This window comes from Spermophilus citellus (assembly GCF_964194105.1).
Source record: "Spermophilus citellus genome assembly, contig: SCAFFOLD_102, whole genome shotgun sequence".
NCBI classification, from domain to species: domain Eukaryota; kingdom Metazoa; phylum Chordata; class Mammalia; order Rodentia; family Sciuridae; genus Spermophilus; species Spermophilus citellus.
The window spans coordinates 1,246,193-1,266,554 of NW_027672732.1; the positions used below are offsets into that span (position 1 = coordinate 1,246,193).

The 20,362-nt window shown below is 51.7% G+C and overlaps 1 protein-coding gene and 1 long non-coding RNA gene across 4 annotated transcripts in view; one reads left to right on the top strand and one right to left on the bottom strand.

Moving 5' to 3' along the window:
- LOC308640687 (ras-related protein Rab-32-like) overlaps window positions 1-20,362 on the bottom strand; it is a gene marked incomplete at its 3' end in the record, with an annotated part of 422,333 nt that overhangs the window by 928 nt on the left and 401,043 nt on the right. The window lies entirely within an intron of this gene.
- LOC308640696 lies at window positions 134-5,459 on the top strand. Of its 3 annotated transcripts, none has more exons than XR_014020334.1 (4): window positions 134-246; window positions 3,204-3,305; window positions 4,623-5,163; window positions 5,349-5,459. It is a non-coding gene; the product is annotated as an uncharacterized lncRNA (long non-coding RNA). The 3 variants fall into 3 exon arrangements; XR_014020336.1 differs by having other exon boundaries at window positions 4,623-4,788; window positions 4,900-5,439; XR_014020335.1 differs by having other exon boundaries at window positions 4,623-5,439.

Below are 20,362 nucleotides of genomic sequence, written 5' to 3' on the forward strand. Positions count from 1 at the left end.
GCGGCTTCTCCGGCGGGATGACGGGGTGTTCCTGCAGCAGGCCCCTCTCCAGCCCTCGCCTTCATACAGCACATTTAAAGTAGCAGTAACCTCTTTCTCCTCCCCCCGCAGCCTGGCTGGAAACATTAGAAGTGACTGAGGCGGCGAGATGTCTAAAATAGGAAGACGCCGGGGACGGCTGGCCTGGCTGCCCGCGACGCTGGCTGCGGGGATCTGGCCCGGCTGTGCAGATGGAAAGGCTCAGAGGTGAGGCAGACACGGGGCTCAACATCTGGAAGCCCGCTCTGGGGCCCCGGGGCCCTGTGGGAAGAGGGGGAGGTTGACCCGCTCTGGGAGGGGGTGGGGGTCCACTCTGCCGGCCACCCAGCACCCAAACCCCAGGGGCTTCTCCCAGGCCCCTGCTGGAACCTCCCACTCAAATCTGTTCTCAGACATTTCCTGCAGTGTGGGGGATGCAGTCATTGACTCAGCCATCCATTCAGTTAGTCACTAAATATTTTTTGAGCATCTAGTCCTCGCCAGACACTGGGCTGGTGCTGGGTCTGCAGGGGAGCCAGGCGCAGAGTCTGGCCCCCTGCAGGGAACAGGTCACTGCAGGCGTCACCGGGGCACAGAGCAGGGGTCTCGCCTGGCTGGGGTGTGAGGTCAAGCCAGGCTCCCTGGAGGAAGGGGGACCTAAGTGGGGTCCCCACAGATGGGTAGCAGCCAGCCAGGGAAGGAAGAGGAGCAGTCACCGGTGCAGTTTTTAAAAGGGGTGGTGCTGAGGGCCCCAGGTCAGCTCTAGGTGGTTGGAGCAGAGGGGACGGGGTGGAGAGGGCCAGGGCTGAGGAACAAGGCCGGGCAGGTGGGGCAGGGCTGTGGGGACGGTCTTGGTCCATGGGAGTGGCCGGATCCCTGTTTCCTTGGGCAGGCATCCCTGAGTGCCACGCAAAAGAGGCAGGTGGCAGGACAGAGCTGGACTGGGGAGGCTGTGGCCTCGACAAGAAGAGCCATGGAAGCACTGGGTACCATTTGTGAAGCACCCACCAGAGGTGACCCGGGTTGGAGAGGTCACCGGCATTGCCTCTTGTGAGCCTCACAGTGGTCTCTTCTAGTAGACAGTGGTCATTGCTTGGACAAGACCATGCAGGTTAGAGAGAAGGACGGACTCGTCCAGGCCATAAGTAGTGATTGACATCCAGGGCAGAATCACAGCCTTGGAGCTGGGGTGAGGGGACCACGATGCAGTCATTCAGGCCACATCTCCGGGCCTCACAAGCACGCTCAGAAGACAGACAAGGCCCAAGGGCTTGCAGGGGAGAGAGTTGAGCCCAATCAGGGAAGGCTGCCTGGGAGAGGAGGCATCTGACCTGGCAGAGAGGGAACAGGCTGAGCAGGGAGGGAAGGCGTGCAGGCCAAGGGGTGGCAGGAGAAAGGCAGGGAGGGCAGAAGGGGACATTAAGTGGTTGGGAGAACGTCAGGGCTAAAGAGCAGGCAGGGAGCACCAGCCTGGGGCTGTGGGCTTGTCCCGGGGGGCCACATGCCGTCCAGAAGACCTCTGTGTGGAGAATGACCTCCTTTCCAGTGGATGCCCGGACATACCTGCAAGCTGCCCCCCAGCCTTCCGTCCGCACTGCGCTCAGAGCAGGAGAGAACGTTCTGCCCCCACAGAATGGCTGGACACAGGGGCCGAGTGCCAGTGACCTGCTTTTGGGAGACATGGCTCTGGTGTGGGTGGGGGACATCATGAGGAGGGAGGTGGAGACAGAGATGGGCAGGAAGCTGGCGAGACCTCATGGAGGGGAGTACACAGGTCCCTCCCAGCTACCCATGGCTGCCCAGCTGCCTCCAGAGGACCAGTGGCTGCTGACGTGGTTGGCCTGGCCACAAGGAAGCTCCTCCTGTCCCCCCAACCCGCCTCCCCCACCTTGGACCACATGGATTCCAGCTCCCAGCCTCCTGCTCCTTTAATTACAGGGAGGCCCGGCCCGATCCAGGCTGGCTGCAGGCTCCCCGGCCCTCCTGATCAGGGGCTGTGGGGACAGGCCGTGTGAGGTGGGAGGCGGCCTAGGAGTGGGGACTCTGCCCTGGGGACCACCTACCCATGGGTGGGTTCAGGTCCAGTGTGCTCCAGCGCTCCAGGGCCTCCGGGTCCTGGGAGTTCTGGAAACCAATTTTTTACGTAGACACATGGAGAACTTTCTAGAGTATGGAAGCTGAGAGGAGGAGGCTGAAGCCCTGGGCTTACATCTCAGCTCTACCACCAAAGTGGGTGACACCGGGTGTTAGTTACGAAAGCCTCGTGAGCGGCTAGAATGGGGCCACTCACAGCCCCAACCTCAGAGGGTTCTTGTGCGGATTAAAGGGGATCATGAGCCTCAAAGGGCTTTGTGCGTGGCTGGCTGGGTGTGTCTGCAGCACTCAGTACTGCTCATCCTTATATAAGCTTTTGTAATCACAAGCTTTTTCCCCTCACCACAGCCTATTGAGGGCGGGGCTGGGGGTGGGAGAACACAGGCCCATTTTACAGACAAGGAAGCCGAGGCTCCAACTCGACTTAAACGACTCACGACTCAGGGGTAGGCTCAGGCTGCACCCTTCACTCAGCTGCGTCCCCAGAACCTGCTGAGAGCAGGAAGTGGGTCTTGGGGAAGGAAGACCTGGGCCCCCATCCTGGCTGTGCCTCCAAGTGGTGGCGTGACCTCCCTGGGCTTCACCTTCTTCACCAGACAAGGAACAGTTGGATTAACCCAGCATCCTCCCACCCATTTCCCTCTTTTTATGACTCAGATATGTTTAGATATGCAAACAGAGCTCCTGCCCTCCAGGGATGCATTTACAATAAATGTATATTGCACATCAGGCACCAGGCTCCGTTTCTCTCCACTGGGGAAAACCACATCAGCACAATCAGACCCCTCTCCTCCTGTTTAGTGGCTACAAAACATTCCATCCTTTGGCTGTGCCATACCTGGATTGAGCCAATCCCCTCCTGATGGACACCTAGGTTGCTGCCCTTTCTTGGTGACAATAAGCAATGCTTCAATTATCTATCTATCTATCTATCTATCTATTTATATATATATATATATATATATATATATATATATATATATATATGTAATACACACAAACACACACACACACACATATATATTTTGTACTGGGGATTGAACTCAGGGTTACATATCTTTAATCCTTTTTATTTTTTTATTTGGAAACAGGGTTTTGCTAAGTTGCTAAAGCTGGCCTCAAACTTGGCATCCTCCTGCTTCGGCCTCCCCACGTTGTTGGGATTACAGTATGCACCACCACTCCCGGTTGCCGTGAGTATCTTGACTGCACCCTGTGCACACCTGTCTAATGATCTCCGTGTGGTAAAACTGTCAATACAAACTTGCTGGGTTTGTCAATACAAAGCACCTGCATTGGTACATCCCCAGCGTGGCTGCAAAAGGCACTCAGGCCCCATCTGGATCTTGTATTCATTTCACCAACAGTTAACAAGTGCTGATTTTGTGCCCAGTCCTGTCCTACCTGGGTTGGCCAGCGTCTCTTCTCACATGGATTTATATTCTATCTGGAGGGAGAGGAGCGCTATTTAGAAAATTAAATCTGGGCCCAGGAGAGTAAATTCTGAGCAGTAACTTGACAGGCAAGGTGAATCCAGGGGGCCAGCCTCCAGGGGTGGGAGGAGCCACTGCAAGGGCTCCACCTGAGTGAGGCTGGCAGGCCCGAGGTCATGTGTTGGCCAGAGTGGCTGGGGCTGGGGGATGGGTGGAAGAGTGGCCCAAGAGAAGAGATAAATTCTGGGGCTGCTCCGGGGAGGGCCTGTGGGCCAGGGAGGGTGGGGGCCATTTCGGGTAGAAGCAGGGGAGTGACCTGTGGGATCCCTGGCTGCTGTGTAGAGCGTGGACTCAGGGAGACCAGGTAGGGCACTGCTCCAGCCCTTTGAGGTGCAACATACGGGGACCTCCAGCAGGGGCTGGGGCCAGGAGTGGAGAAAAGCACCCCAATTCTGGACGCGTGGGCAGAGCCAGTACAGCTGACCAGGCAGAACAGAAGCAGGGAAAAGAAATGTGCCCAGAATGGCCCCGAGGCTTCTGGACTGACCAATAGGCTGGTCTTCAGAGCTGAGGCTGCATCATCAGAGCTCAGGGCAGCAGTAAGACGGGGGTCCGCTGCGTTCCCATCCCAGCGGCAGTGGCCTGTCACTCCATGTAATTGAAGGAGCTAAGTGGTCACCAATGGCCACGGGTGGGGGGACAGTAGCCCCACAGTGGGCATGCAGGAGGCAGGCACCTGCTGGCTGGCTTCCTCAGCGACTCCCTGCTGGGAAGGACACGGCCAGCCAAGTCCTGGGCCAGGCCAAGCCTAAGAGCCAGGCACATAAAGGAGGAACCAAAACCCAGAGATCTAAAACCGAGCAGAGGGCAAAGCCGGGGTGCGAAGCGGGAGCCCCCAGCTCAGCAAAGTCAAGAAAGCTTTTACAAAGGAAGGACCAGCTGCATTGGACTGTGAGGGGTGAAGAGGAGTCCCCGTGGATGGCAGCAGAACAGGCACGTGACCCGACTGCATGTGTCCAACAACCTGGGCTGCATGTGCTTTCAAGCTATTTTCTGCTCTGGGTTCTGATTTTCTAGCTAAAGCCTCCTGTCCAATGCCAAATGGAGCCTCTGAGGAGCCCACAGCCTCCTGCTGCTCCCCACATTCTGAGCTGGGCAGAGGCTGATGTGGGCCGGCACCATGTCACTGCTCTGCAGGCTGTCACACAGGTGCTTCAGGCCGGCCCCTGCTCCACGCCTCTTGGTGAGTCTCGAGGGTCCTGGGGGGCTGCTGCCTCCCTGCCCTCTCCACTTCCTCTCTTATTATTATTCCCTACCTCTCCTAGCTTGACTCTAAGAGTTGGATTTCTCCCAGGGAAGACATGGCAAGAGTTCAGCCATTTGGAGCTTAGGACCTTCCTGGGTCCAAATCCCCAGCTTCCAATTACCTGCTGGGCACATGGTTCCCCTTCTTGGTGCCTTGGTTTCCTCATCTGTAACTGGAGGATACAGATAGGCACCGGAAGGCTGAGAGAAGAATGGAGTCTCTGAGACAGGTAGAACGTGGACTAGGACCTGGGCCAGAGGAGGTGCCCAGTGCTTCTGAATCCGGAAGCCACAGCGTAGCCTGCAAGCCTGCGTGAGCTGCCCCCATCCCATCTCCTCCCACGACTTCCCTTCCCTCTTCCTCCCTCCCACCAGCCACATGCCTCCTTGATTCCCTTCTTTGTTTCCCCTTAGATACTGGGATTGAACCTGGGGGCTCTACCACTGAGCTACACCCCCACCCCCCAGCCCTTTTTATTTTTTTTTATTTTAACACAGGGTCTCGCTCTCACTATTTTGCTCAGTCTGGCCTTGAACATGTGATCCTCCTGCCTCAGCCTCCTGAGTTGCTGGGATTAAAGGCCTGGGCCACCAGGCACCACCACACCATGCCCTGGTTCCTCGTTTTCTTTTGAACTGTCCATGATCAGCACGCCCTCACCCCAGGGTTTCCCAATGTCCTCTGCTTGGAGTGAGGCCTCCCGGCAGCTCTCCCGAAAGCAGCTGCATCCCCAGAACCTAGCACAGTACTTAGCACAGGGGACCCCCCCAAAAACACTTAATGAGGGAAATATTTATGGAATGACTAAGGGTTAGTAATTGTCATCCCCACAAATGCCAAGGAGTGCTTTGAAGGCTTCAGGACATCTCACATGAAGACACCCCCATCTGTCTCTCCCTGCATCTTAATGCTCCCCAACTGCACTAGATTGTCCCTTCTCATGAAGGGCTGGGACCCCAAGACCAGAAAGGGGCCATTAGGTCATGGGCCTGTTCAGCAAGCTTTCACAGAGGTTTGCGGAGCCCCATTTCACAGATGGGAGCCCTGAGTGGCTGAGAAGCCACAGAGCTGGGTTTGGCCCTCTCCTCCCTAGTGGGTAACACCCACCCAGTCAAGGAGGCGAGGAGCATGTCAGGGTGCAGGTGATGGAGAGGTACACGGTGGAAAAGGACCTGTGAGAAGAGACGTCAAGAAGAGGTGTCTGCGCACCTGAGACCCTACTTTACCTCCTGGGTCCCTCAGAGCCACTGTCCTCCTCCAGCCCCTGCATTTGAAGAGGGTCAGTGCTGCTTCCATGGATCCTTCAAAGGCCTCAAAACCCAGGATTGGTACCTTCCAAGGAGTTCTGAGCCACTCCAGGTTTGCAGGGCGTGACACGAGGCAGGAGCCCCAGGGAGGCAAAGAGGAGCGGGGCCAGCCAGTTCCACATGCACGTGAGGGTAGGGACCTGCATAACCCCATGTTATGCGAGGTCCAGCGTCCTCTGGGGGAATCCCAATCAGTTGTCCTGAGGAAACCAGAGGAGGAAGTGGCAGACCCGCATAACATGGGGGAGGAAGTGGTAGGAGAAGGGTCCCAAACCTGGGCCGACAGACACCCTACTTTTGGGGCCAGATTAGAAATCTAATACCTCTGTGGTGCTGTCAGGAGCCTTCAGTAAGTGCGCCCCCCCACCCCCACACAAGCTGATCCCAGGGCCAGCTCTCAACCACAAAGCCCTGTGGCTTCTCTGGCCACACAAATTATCATTAAACAACCTCAAACCTTTCTGGAAAGTTGCGAGCTAGAAAGAAATGCCCGGTATTAGGGGATTTTTAGATTTTCAGGGCTGGGAGGATGGGGATGGTGGTCTGGAGTCCTCAAAGTTCCCCCAAATCATCAAACCATGATGCACTGGGGTGCTCGACTTGAGATGTCCCTGTTGCAAGGTTCAACGGTCCTGCCTTATGTTCCCAGAAGCCCTGGAGACATCCGTGTCCCCAGCCCCCTGCGTCCCTGCAGCAGGAGTCCGGTCAGGAGGTCGGGGCACGGGTGAGACAGGCAGGCGTGGAGGGAGGGTGTGTTCAGCAGCAGGTAGAGCAGCGCTCTCTGTCCCCTCGTCAAGCCCCCAGAGCTTGGCCTTGGTCATCACCCAAGAGAAGCCCTGGAGTCCTGAGTCCCAGGTTGGGAGCAACTGGAGAGTTCATCAGTGTCCTCTGACATCCTTGACCCCACTCTGCTCACTTACCTCCGGGGACAGGCCCCGGGAACTCCCTCCCTCCCAGGCAATCCTCCGGGAGACAAACCATGGGGTTGGGCGGGCCCTGGCTTTGCCGTCTGTGGCCAGGCAGAGTGACTCTGCCCTGGGGAAGCCCCTGCAGTCATCAGATCCCCCAACATGAGCTCAGCTCTCTGCACTTCACCTGACCTCCTTGCTCCCCGGTTTCTTAGCTAGTGTTCAGGTTTGGCAAGTCCAGAAAAACCTCAAGGAGCCTGGAAATTGACATGGCAATGGCAGCAGCCCATGCAATCTGGGAAACTTTAGCCAGGGACCGTGCCAAGTGCAGGAGACCCAGAAACTAGTGAGCCAGAGAACAACCCATAATCATGTCCCCTCAGATTGGGGGTAGGGGACACGCGCCTGGGGGAGGGCTAATTTTCCAGCGGCAGCAGAGAGAGCATTCGGGTGGATGGACTCAAGAGAGCAAAGGCCCAGCTGGTCAGACCACAGAGCTGGCCCAGTGGCTCAGAACAGAGAGGCCGTAGAGTTGGCCAGCTTTCTGGAAAGGATCAGGGAGTAGACACTTTAGGCTTTGTGGGCTATGCCATCACGGTTGCAAGCACTCAGACACAGTTAGTGGAAAGCGCCATAGACAACCCACAAAGGAATGAGCACAGCTGCGTACCAATAAAACTTTATTTGTTGATGCCCAAATTGGAATTTCATAGTTTCTTCTTGTGTCACAAATAATATTCTTCTTTTGATCCCCCACCCCTAACCATTTAAAACTGTAAAAATCATTCTTAGCCCACAGGTGTCGCAAGAACAGGCAACAGAGCACAGCCCAGCTGGTTATGTGCCGGGATAATGGGAGATGGTGCTGGGGCACTGGAATTCTCGAGTAAGGTTTTCAGGGCGATATGGTCAGGGGCTGGCAGCAGGTGCCGTACTTACGGCCCGGGATGATGAATCGCTTAATTCATCAACTTGCCTTCCTTCTAACCTGTCTGCCAATCACGCCATTGCTAGCCATTAAGAAGCTAGGAAAATGTGTATTTAGATCAATGTCTTTCACATATATTGGGAAATTTTATTTTAAAATGTAATTACAGAAGAGTATCAGCTTATCATTAAAGACAAGTCAATGAAGAAGTAAATAGATGAATCAGGGGAAATTTCTTTTCAAATCCAACTCCCCACCCTGGGGTGACCAAGGCCAGGGGTTGGGTGGATAAGGGTGAATCCAGGCCTTTCTAATGCCCATGGACATGAACTCCATCCAGAGGCTTCATTATTTACACTAACGGTGGCTCATCCTGTACGAGTGTTTAATGACATGATTTTCACTTAGCAACTTAACCGGTATCTTCCCTCTCGGCTCGTGGATCCATCCTCTGATTTTTTGTGTGGTCCATCGGGCTCTAGGCTGTGCCACATGCACCCAGTCGGCTGCCTATCGCTGGGCATCCAGGCTGGGTACTGTTTTATGTGATTACACACGAAGCCGTCACGACTCACCCCAACCTGCACACAGCTCTATCTTTGTACGCCAGGGCTAGTCTTTTTTTTTTTTAATCATAAAAGATTCTCTGAAGCATAATTGTTGAATCAAAGGGCAGGACAACTTGAAATCAGGGTCCATGTGGCATATGGGAGCAGTTTCCTGCGCTGCTAGGAACAGGCACTGCAAATCCCCTGGGGCCTGGGGAAATCCTACCCTGCCTGTCCACTCAGGAACCTTCATGCCTGACTGTCCTGGATGACTCCGGGGCTCAGGCGTCTTCAGAGTGGACTGACCTGCCTCCCCCTGCAGATTCAGGCAGGATACCCACCAGGTGGAGACCCTTGGGGAGAATCAGTGCCTTGTCCATTTATCCAACCATCCATCCAAGTCTTCAGCAAGTCTTTATTGAGCACCGATTTCGACTTGAGTCCTCAGGCTACATCCATGAGCCCATTCAGGCTCTTGCTGTTACAGTCTCCGTCGTCTGGTGGAAGTGCAAGTATTTAATGATTACTTACCGAGGGTCTATTACGCACTGCTGCAGGCACTGAGACTACAACAGTGATCATAGAAGAAGAAAGTCCCTGTCCTTCCAGACTTACAGTCGAGTGGAGGACGCAGATATTGAACATATAAACAAATATGACAGACATGAGCCATCTAGTAAGGAAGGCAGGAAGTACTGCAGAGTCACTTTGTATGTAGATTGGCAGGAGAGACCTCTCTGGGCAGAGGTCAGAGGGCATGTGAGGGGGAGCTGTGCAGATGTAGAGAAAAGTATCAAAGGCAGATGGAACAGCCAGTGCAAAGGCCCAGAGGTCACCAGGGGCATGAGGGACAGTGTGTCAGCTACCAAGGGTCTTGTAGGTAGAGAAGAGCTCAACTATTACTCCACGTGAGGTGGGGGCCTGCAGGAGGCCTGGGGCAGAGGAGAAGGTTGACTGTTTAATTGGGAATAGACTGCAGGGGACCAGGGTTGATTCGGGGAGACCAGTCGGGAGGAGGCTGCACTTGACCCCAACAAGAGATATTGGACCAGGTTGGACAGGCAGAGGCAGTGAGAAGGGATGGGAGTCTGGGAGGGCACTTTGAAGGTAGTCACAGGCTTTCCCGATGGGTGGGATGGGGTGGGAAAAAGGGAGGGAAGAACCACACTGCAGTTTTGGTTCATGGACCAAGAGGATGGAGTCTACGGAGAGGAAGTGGGGAGGGCTTGAATTGTGAGCCTGATTTGCACGTGGTAAGGTGGAGCCGCCCACTGGACAGCAAGTAGGGAGGCAGGTAGAGACTCCATCCTGCAGTTGGGGGCAGGTTAATGCTGGGGAGACTGGAATTCCAGGGCTGCCAGCAGACGGAATTGTAAGCCACAGACCTGGGCCACATGCCAGGAGGTCAGCACCAGGGGGGAGAGAGGATGGGAGACTCATGTTAAAGGGCGGGAGGTGAGGCAGAACTGGCATTGAGAACTGAGGAGCCAGGGAGCAGGAAGACAGCGTAGAGCACTGTGACCTGGAAGCCAGGGAAGAGGGATTTCAGCAAGGAGGCCATGACCAGCTGGGCCAAGAAGCTGAGCTGCCGCGGAGGGAGGACTAAATGCTGACCACTGGGTTTGCTGCAAGAAAACAGATCACACATGAGGGCCACACAGTGTGGCCAGGGCAGACAGGGAAGCCCAGCTCACCGCGGAGGCCTAAAGGAGGGGTGTCTCAGCAGAAACCTGAGGGGTGCATACCTGATTCCAGGGTGAAAAGGGGAGGCCCTGGGTGAGGGGACAGCTTAGACAAGTCAGCAGGGACAGCCACCACTGCTTATTTGGGAACCTAAAGTAGATGGTCTGGCATTACAGTGGGGAAGGGGCACAGGAGAGAGGAGGTGGGGTGGGAGGGGGTGGCATCCTCACCAGACCCTGGAGAGGTCAGCAGAGCAGATGGCTTTAGTGGTGGGTGTGTGGCGGGAAGAGGGATGGGGTGGGCCGTGACTTGCAGGATGGCAGAGCCAGTTCCTAGGTGGGCCACAAGGAGAAGCAATCTGGGGAAGGATGAATTCAGATGACTTAAGAATGCAGGAGGGCATTGTGAGATGTCCACGGTCAGTTGGGCATACGGGCTTGACAGTGGGGTCTGGGAGTCCAGTGCCTGTGCAGGGTGGAGGTCGGGCCAGGTTGGGTGGAGCCAAACCATGCACCCATCTTTCTCCTGGTGCTGCTTGAAGGCAGCTCGCTTGAGGTCCCACTGTGTGCTGAGGCAGGCAGGGGGTACCTGGCAGCCTCCTTCATCTTGGTTTATCTCGCCAGAGGCCCTGGGTTCCTCTAGGCAGGCTGCTGTACTGTGCTCCTTCCTGCCCAGCTGCACCCCTCCTGCTAGGGTCCCCACCACTCCATGCGTGCTCACAAGGCTTATACTTGGCACCGTGATTCTGGAGCACCTGCCAGGCAAGAAGAAGTGGGAGGGGAGATGGAAGAGCTGCCGAGTCAATGGGAACAGCACAGGGAAAGCTCAGAGATGAGAAAGAGCCTGATGGTGGAAGGCAACCAGAGGATTCAGGGTGACGGAGGATGGGGTGTTGGGAGGTGGCCCTAAAGGGCTTCAGGAGTCAAGCTTAGGAACTTGAACCTTCTGAGGATGAGAGCAGTCAAGGAGAATCCTAAGCAGAAACTGACATGCCCTGGTCACATGCAGGAGAATTCAGAGGGGGCAACACCCACTCTGAGACCACAGGGACCCGGGCTCATCTCAGCCACGACGCCCCTCCCCTTCTGCAGCTCCCTTAACAGGAGAGGTGGCTCATCATGGTTTGCACTCCTCCAGGGACCCAGAACCCTGGAGATGGCCCCAACCACATCTGAGCAGGCGTCGTGAGGGCCCCACGATCGCTCCCGCAACCCAGACTTAGCAATGGGGACCCCAGGCCCGTTAACTCAGGGCGGCGTGGACAACGGCCCGGTAGCTGGCCTGAAACGCTCCGGAGCCACCCGCGGGGACGATTGACTTGTTGCGAGCTAGCGTTCCGGATGCCACCTGGCAAGGCTGTCGGCGGGACGCTGAAGAACTAAATCTGATCCTGAAGACACGCCACCCTCTCCCAGCCGCGACGGTCCGCTCAACCCGGAGCCCAGAGCAGCTGGGCCGCCCCGCAGCGCCACCGTGTGGTCGAGATGTGTCACGACAACAGGAGATCGGGTCGCTCGGGACACCTTTATGAAACAGCCTTTCCATGTATATTTTAAAATTATTTTTTCAACATGGAAACATATTTTGGACTGTTGGTGATTTGCAATTATTAAGTAATACGAACATAGTAAACAAAGTATTCAAGTTTTACACACGACATAAGACAGAAATGGACAGTTTTTCTCCAGAATTCCACACCCTTCCCTTTCGCACCCCCCCCCACCTCCACACCCCCTAACTTTGAGAAAAAATCCTGATTGCATTTTGGCAAATAGGCTTGATTTTTTTCTACAAAAATTTAGGTTATGCACACAAATGAGATCCTATTATATGTACCTAATGTTCTGCTGTTCACTTTGCTTTTTGATTTTTTTATTAACTGTGGAGTCTAAAGAATATTTATTTGATATATGTAAAGTATATGAGTCATGTTGAAGTGAATACTTTGTGCCAACCACCCAATTTAAGGACATTTTTATTAGCTGTTAGGTTTCTTTTATGCCTTGCTTTTTAAAAATGTTAAAAGATATCATGTTTATTTCCCCATTTTTAACTTTTTCTGGAATAATTTGGTTTCTTATTAATTCATGCCAGTGTTTAATTTGCCACTTTTTTCTTTTTTTAGTGATCATTCTAAACATGTTAATATGTATCCTTGACTTTCTAAAGTCTAATATAAATTAATAATCTCATCACTTTTGTGACAAGGCAGAACCTTAAGCCACTTAAAACTCCATTTACCCCCTCCTGAGTTATATGCTGTTATCATCTGGTACCATCTGCTATTTGAATTTTTTTAGATATTTCAAACTCCACAAGACATTATTATTATTGTTTTGTATAGACAATATTTGTTTAAATTAACCAAATATTTTCTCTCCATTGGCCTTGATTTCTTCCTGCATCTCCAAGATTCCATCTGGGATTAATTTTCTCTTGCTTGAAAATCAAAATCACCCTTTACTAATTCCTCTGATGGGGGTATGCTAGTGATGAATTCTTTCAATTTTTATTTGTATGAAAAGTTTCTGTTTTGCCTTTCTATTTGAAGGGTATTTTTTTGTTGCATGTATTATTTCAGGTTGGAAAGACAAGGCAAGAAAGGAGAGAAAAGTAATGGAGAATAAGTGAAACAAACAGGAGACAAATGATAAGAAGGAAGGGAATAAATACTCCAATTTAAAGACAATTGGATGCTTTTTTAAAAAAACAAACAAACAAACATATGTGGGCTGGGGTTGTGGCTCAGTGGTAGAGCGCTTGCCTAACATGTGTTTGATCCCCAGCACCAAATAAAAATAAACAAATATAATAAAGATATTGTGGAAAAAAAACATGTGTGGCTTGTAAGAGAGACATATCAATTATAAGGATTAAAGAAAGTGAGGAAAGTAAAAAGATGCAAAATATCAAGCAAACACTAGGCAGAAGTAAGTGGCCAAAGCTACATTATTCTCAGCAAAATAGAGTTTAAGGGGGGAAAACAGCCACGTTAAAGATAAACAGAGATATTCACGGTGGAAAAAAATAGATTTATGAAGCAGATACAAATCTAATTTTGCATGCAACTAATAACATAGCCTCAAAATACATAAAACAAAAATCAAGAGAACTAAAAGAGAAAAGAGAAAGTGCACAGTTTTTTTTTTCAGTAACTGATAGTTAAAAAAATTATTAAAAACTCACACATCTGCAGGGACATCACAGAAGTATGCTAACTTCTCATTATTGCACTCTATCAGATACCTCAGGATTTTTATTTGTCTTTTTATTGATGGCTTAATTAAGTCTAGGCTTCTCCACTAAAAAATAACTCTTTCCATTTGGACTTTTTTTTTTTATTGTTGGTCGTTCAAAACATTACATAGTTCTTAATATATCATATTTCACAGTTGATTCAAGTGGGTTATGAACTCCCATTTTTACCCCGTATACAGATTGCTGTATCACATCAGTTACACTCCCATTGATTTACATATTGCCATTCTAGTGTCTGATGTATTCTGCTGTCTATCCTATTCTCTACTATCCCCCCTCCCCTCCCCTCCCCTCCCCATTTCTCTCTCTACCCCCTCTACTGTAAATCATTTCTTCCACTTGTATTATTCTTCTCTTACCCCTCATTTCCTCTTATATGTAATTTTGTAAAACCCTGAGGATCACCTTCCATTTCCATGCGATTTTCCTTCTCACTCCCTTTCCCTCCCACCTCTCATCCCTGTTTAATGTTAATCTTCTTCTCAAGCTCTTCGTCCCTACCCTGTACTTGGTTACTCCCCTTATATCAAAGCAGTCATTTGGCATTTGTTTTTTAAGGATTGCCTAGCTTCACTTAGCATAATCTGCTCTAATGCCATCCATTTCCCTCCAAATTCTATGATTTTGTCATTTTTTAATGCAGAGTAATACTCCATTGTGTATAAATGCCACATTTTTTTATCCATTCATCTATTGAAGGGCATCTAGGTTGGTTCCACAATCTTGCTATCGTGAATTGTGCTGCTATGAACATCGATGTAGCAGTGTCCCTGTAGCATGCTCTTATTAGGTCTTTAGGGAATAGACTGAGAAGTGGAATAGCTGGGTCAAATGGTGGTTCCATTCCCAGATTTCCAAGAAATCTTCATACTGCTTTCCAAATTGGCTGCACCAATTTGCAGTCCCACCAACAATGAACAAGTGTACCCTTTTCCCTGCATCCTCTCCAGCACTTGTTGTTGTTGGACTTCATAATGGCTGCCAATCTTACTGGAGTGAGATGGTATCTTAGGGTGGTTTTGATTTGCATTTCTCTGACTGCTAGCGATGGTGAGCATTTTTTCATGTACTTATTAATTGATTGTATGTCCTCCTCTGAGAAGTGTCTGTTCAGGTCCTTGGCCCATTTGTTGATGGGGTTATTTGTTATCTTATTGTCTAATTTTTTGAGTTCTTTGTATACTCTGGATATTAGGGCTCTATCTGAAGTGTGTGGAGTAAAGATTTGTTCCCAGGATGTAGGCTCCCTGTTTACCTCTCTTATTGTTTCTTTTGCTGAGAAAAAACTTTTTAGTTTGAGTAAGTCCCATTTGTTGATTCTAGTTGTTAACTCTTGTGCTATGGGTGTCCTATTGAGGAATTTGGAGCCCGACCCCACAGTATGTAGATCATAGCCAACTTTTTCTTCTATCAGACGCCGTGTCTCTGATTTAATATTAAGCTCCTTGATCCATTTTGAGTTAAATTTTGTGCATGGCGAGAGAAAGGGATTCAGTTTCATTTTGATGCAAATGGATTTCCAGTTTTCCCAGCACCATTTGGACTTAATGAATATTTGGAGGGAGGCACTTTGAAATGCATCAATAGGCAACTCTTCCTCAAGCTTTCAATAAATGACTTGTTTCTATTGGTGTGGACTCATGGGCTTCTGTTTTATTCAGTGGATTATAATTTGTCATTAGCATTATTTGCTGTGATGCTTGACTTTTTTCAGATTTGGCCAGAGGAGCTCCTTTTGACACATCCCCTATTTACACACGATCTTACTTTCTGGCAAGTAAGATTGTTTCAGGCTCATCTTGCTTTCATTGTTCCTGCTCTGCACACAGCCATTTCTCTGGGGAGCCGTGGTTCTTTTTAACAGAGAATGATACTTAGATACCAAGTTCTGGGCAATAGGTGTGCTCACTGCACTTGGAATTCTCAGTGGATAGAGCTGGGAATATGTGTGTTTATTCCTGCTATACACATTCCTTGGCTCATATATATGTCTATATTTATTTCTGCATCCATCTTTAGATATTGAAAACCATGAGCTCTAGGTTCTGTCCAACATGGAGTTCATTCTAATTTTCTACCTTTTCTAATTTTCTACCTTTGCGTATTTGAAATCCCCTTCTCCAATACTGAGAAATCCAGAATAGTTTTTCAGATTTGCTTACTTCTCCTCAGGTATTTGATCAATCTAGGTATCATTATATTAGCCACCTCTTGCTGCATAACAAACCACCCCAAAACTTTGTGGCCCACAACAACAAAGATATTGATTATTTCCTAGTTTTGGCAGGTCAGGCATTTGGGAGCAGCTTAGCTGGGGGATTCTGGCTTGGGACATTTCATCTCTCATGGTTCAGGCTGTAATTAGTTGAATGAAAGCTTATTTGGGGCTGGAGGATTTGTTTTCAAAATGGCTCCTCAAACCACAACCCCTCTCTTACTAATGGATAGAATTGAAGATGTAAAATTAGAAACTTCAAGTTGGTGTAGTTAAAGACTAAGAACATAACCTGACCATCTGCTTCCCCAGAGAAAGTACTCCAAGAGACAAGGTGGAGGAGGCAGGGTCTTTAATGATCCAATCTCAAATCACACATTATCCTTCTGCTGGATCTTTTTGGTCACCCCTACAAACCCTGACATAGGTGGGAGGGAACTGCCAACTCTATCAAAGCAGAGAGTGACAACCACGGGAGGCCACCTTGCAGGGAGCCCAAGCACAATAACCAATGGGCATGGGGAACATCTCCCAAGTCATGGCCCGCTCTGGGTATGCTCTCCTCCTTCTGCTAGGGTCCCAACATCCCATTATGATTCCTATTTCACAATTATACTAGCCAAGATTGAATCAGTCCTTCTGTCCTACCAGAGACCCTCCCTAGGAGAAAGCTACAAGCGCTGGGCACAGTGGTGCATACCTATAGTCCCAGCGGCTTGGGAGGCTGGGCAGATGGCAAATTCAAAGTCAGCCTCAGCAATTTAGTGAGACTCCGTCTCAAAATAAAAAATAAGAAAGGCTGGGAATGTGGCTCAGTGGTTAAGTGTCCCTGGGTTCAATCCCTGGTACCAAAAAATAAAAAAAATAAAAAAGGAAAAGAAAGAAAGCCACAGGGCAAAGACAGTCCCACCACACCGACTGGGGTGAGGTGACGGTGCTTCCCTGGGACGCTGGTTGAGGATTAAAGAAAATGAGTTTTGCAAAGAAAATGCTCAGCACAGCTCTGGGCACAGGGTAGGTGCTCTGGCCCAAGACCTCCCTCACCCACTTGCACTTTCCTGCTGGGCAGGGACAGAGGTGGCCCATTGACCCATTGCTGCGGGGTGGCCCAGTGACCCCCACTGCTGCATCCCAAGGGTGTCCTTCTAGGGGCGCTGTCTACCTGGAGCCCCTGGCCCTGGGGGAGGAGGCTCCCTACCCAGTCTGCATTTAGTACCTAAAAGGGAAAGAGAGAGGTGCCGCAGGCTACTCCAGGTAATCTGGTGCACCTGCCTTCAGGTAAGAGATGAAGGTCTAAAAGTCGGAACATGTTCAGGCAGAGTCCAGAGCCTGGGGTGGGTGTGTGTGTGCACATGCATGGGTATGCAATGGTGGCCCTGGGGGTCCATAGGGGAAACTGGGACCCTGGCTGGGGGCTGGTTTCTAATCTCAGCTCTACAACTAAATGGCCTGGGGCAAGTCCCTTGCTTGTCCGGACCCTCTCTTCTTCTTTGTGAAAGGAGCCCAGGCCATCTAAGGGATCCTCAAATTGTGGGGTTGGGTGTCTCCTCCCAGGCCTGGTCTGAGTCCTCAGTTCTCTGCCTCAGGACACACAGCCCTCTTGTCTCCTGGTGCTGGGATACCACAGGCCTGTGAACACCCACAGGATGTTCAAAGTTCATCTGCACCAGGCTGTGAGCTACTAGGCCTAGCCCTTGTCCCTGGGCCTAGCGTGGGGCCAGGTGAATGGAAATGTTTAGGAACTTTGAAGGGATGGGATGGATGACTGAATGCCTTGTGGTGTGGCCAGGCCAGGGGTGGACCTTGACATTTTGTAGACTGTATCATCGTCCCCCTCCCCTGGGGGAAAGAGCTGGAACCCAGAGTCAGGCTGAGGTGAATGTCCACCTGTGTCTAAGTTTCAGTGCCCTCCACATGGGGCAATGGAGAGCTGCCTCCCAGAGTTTCTGGGGGGAGAGCAAGAGGACAAAGGTGGGGAAGAGCAGGCAGAGTATGGGGTAGATGGGGGGAGGGGGGTTGTGTGGGGGGAGGAGAAGATGGCTGGGGTGGGGTGGACTCTGTACCTTGGAGCCTGGGGAAGCCTCCGCTGTGCAGCTGAGGACAGCAGGGGGTTGCCATGAAAACCATCCCACAACACCCCACTCCAACAGGAGCTCAGGGAAGTTCCCCGAATAAGAATTCTCAGCTCCTTGAGGATGCGGCTTCTACCCACACCCAAGCTCAGAGGCGGGTGTGTGTGTGGATGTGGTGGTGTGGAGCCCAGCTCCCTCTGCCTGGACCAGCCCTGTCCCCTCCCCAGTCTCCCCTGTGCCTGGCGCCCTCTTGCTCACTGCTCAGGAGAAGGTGGAAGGTCCCCTCCCCTGGGAGGCCCACTCCCCCCTTCCTCACGGCTGCCTGCCTGCCCCGGGGCTCACACCCCTCCCACCGCCACATGTGCGTTTGAGCCCAGTTCAGGGTCTCCATGTCCCCAGCCCGCGGCACAGAGAGAGGCACAACAGATGCCTCTGATGAATGAGGGAGTGAGCTTTTGAACACTTGACTGGCCACCTCTGCAGGTGAGAGCTGGCAGGTCCCTCAGAGACAATTCCCAGAACAGGCCAGGGACGGACACGGACCGGGTGCTCACTGGAATTGCGGTGTCCCAGGACCCACCCAGACCCACTGAAGCCCAATCTACCTTTAAAAAGATTCTCAGGCGACTCACGGGGCATTAAGAGGTGGAGAGGCCCTGAGGCCCTGCTCTAGCAAGCCCCACCTTCCATTTCTTCTTCTTCTTTTTTTTTTTTAATTTTTTTGTAGTTGTAGATGGACAGAAAGCCTTTATTTTATTTGTTAATTTTCATGTGGTGCTGAGGATCGAACCCAGTGCCTCATGCATGCTAGGCAAGCACTTTGCCACTGAACTACAGCCCCAGCCCCCCACCTTCCATTTCATACACAGGAAACTGAAGCCCAGAGAGGGGAGGGCACTTGAAGCAGTGTCAGGGCCACCAAGCCAGACCTCCCAGGTCTGGGCAGGCTCCTGTCCCTCCCCACCTGAAGCCCACACCCTGCTTTTCCACCTTTCTGACTGCGGGGCCTCAGATCCCAGACCTTTCCCTCTGAGCCCCTGGAGGTCTTTGCAAGGATCTCGCACGCCCCCTAGTGGATCAGGAAGACACGGCCTGGCCGGAGTCTGGCCCAGGAGACTTGGCTCGGGGATCAGTGTTAAGGGGCGGGGTCAGGGTCTGGGGATGTGGCTCAAGCGCTGGCCTGGCCTGCGTGCGGCCCGGGTTCGATCCTCAGCACCACATACCAACAAAGATGTTGAAATATTAAAAAATTCTCTCTTAAAAAAAAACGAGGCAGGGTCAGAGGACCAGGGAGAGTGAAAGTCCTGAAGGGACAGAGCCTACAGAGAGGGAGCAGGGACACTCAGAGGCCTTGCTTTGGAGAAGCCTGGCTGTGGCATGATGATCTCATCACATGCTCCTGTGAGCCTCCGTTGTCTCAGTTGAAAAGTGAAAGGGTGGAGAATGGTGCTCAGCTCCTGGGCCTTGTGAAGACTCCCGAGGATGATTTTTGGAAATCCTAGCACAGAGGTGAAGAGGTGTCCGGGTGGGAAAGCCACCCTGGCATAGAATACCCGGCCCAGGCCCCCCCATGCCCAGTACCCCAGCCCCTCTCCCCTCCCTCCCTATGGGCCACTCCTGGTGACCCACAGCCCCTTCTCTCTCAGAAGGGATGGAGGCCCAGAGAGGCAGGCTCTGGAGATGCCAGCTCCTTAGTGGTGGTGGAGAAGGAGGAAGGTGCCTGTCCCCTGTCCTGGGAATCCAGAGTCTGGACTTCTAGAGGGAGGGGCTCTGGAGGGCAGGATGTTGGGAAAACCACATGCTGTGCAGACAGACAGCAGGTTCAGACCAGCACAGCACCCACCAGCTGGGTGAACAGGCCTTGGCTTCCTCCCTGTGAGCATCCAGCCAGGGCTGCTGGGAGGTTTGTGAAACAGTGTTAAGCACCCAGCCCCAGCAGGCCTGGGGTCACTGCTGTCACCAACATGGTCCAATGGAGGCCAGAGGCTGGAGTGAGTGCGGTGGTCAGAAGAAGCCCAGTTGCACCACAGCAGCTACCACGCCTGAGCACAAGGTGGTGGGGTGTCTGGGCCCCTCCTGAAACTTTTATTTTTTCAGTGCTGGAGATTGAACCTGGGGCCTCGTGCATGACAGGCAAGCACTCTACCATCTAGTTACAACCCCCAGCTGTCTGGGTCCTTTCTGAAAAGTCAGGATGTCATGGTGACATGATGAGGACCAGATTGGAGATTTCTTGGGCCAAACAAATGTGCCCTACTGGGGTCTGCTCCCCACTCCTCCATGGCTGGGGATTGAATCCAGGGCCTTGCACATGCCAGGCAAGTGCTCTACCACCAAGCTATACCTCCAGCCCTCTATGTGATTTTTAAAAAATATTTATTTTTTAATTGTAGTTGGACACAATACCTTTATTTTATTTATTTATTTTTATGTGGTACTGAGGATCGAACCCAGGGCCTCGCACGTGATAGGCAAGTGCTCTACCACTGAGCCACAGCCCCCCTCTCTATGTGATTTTGGGTCGGGGTCTCATCAAGTTGCCCAGGATGATCTCGAACTTTCCATCCTCCTGCCTCAGCCTCCTGAATAGCT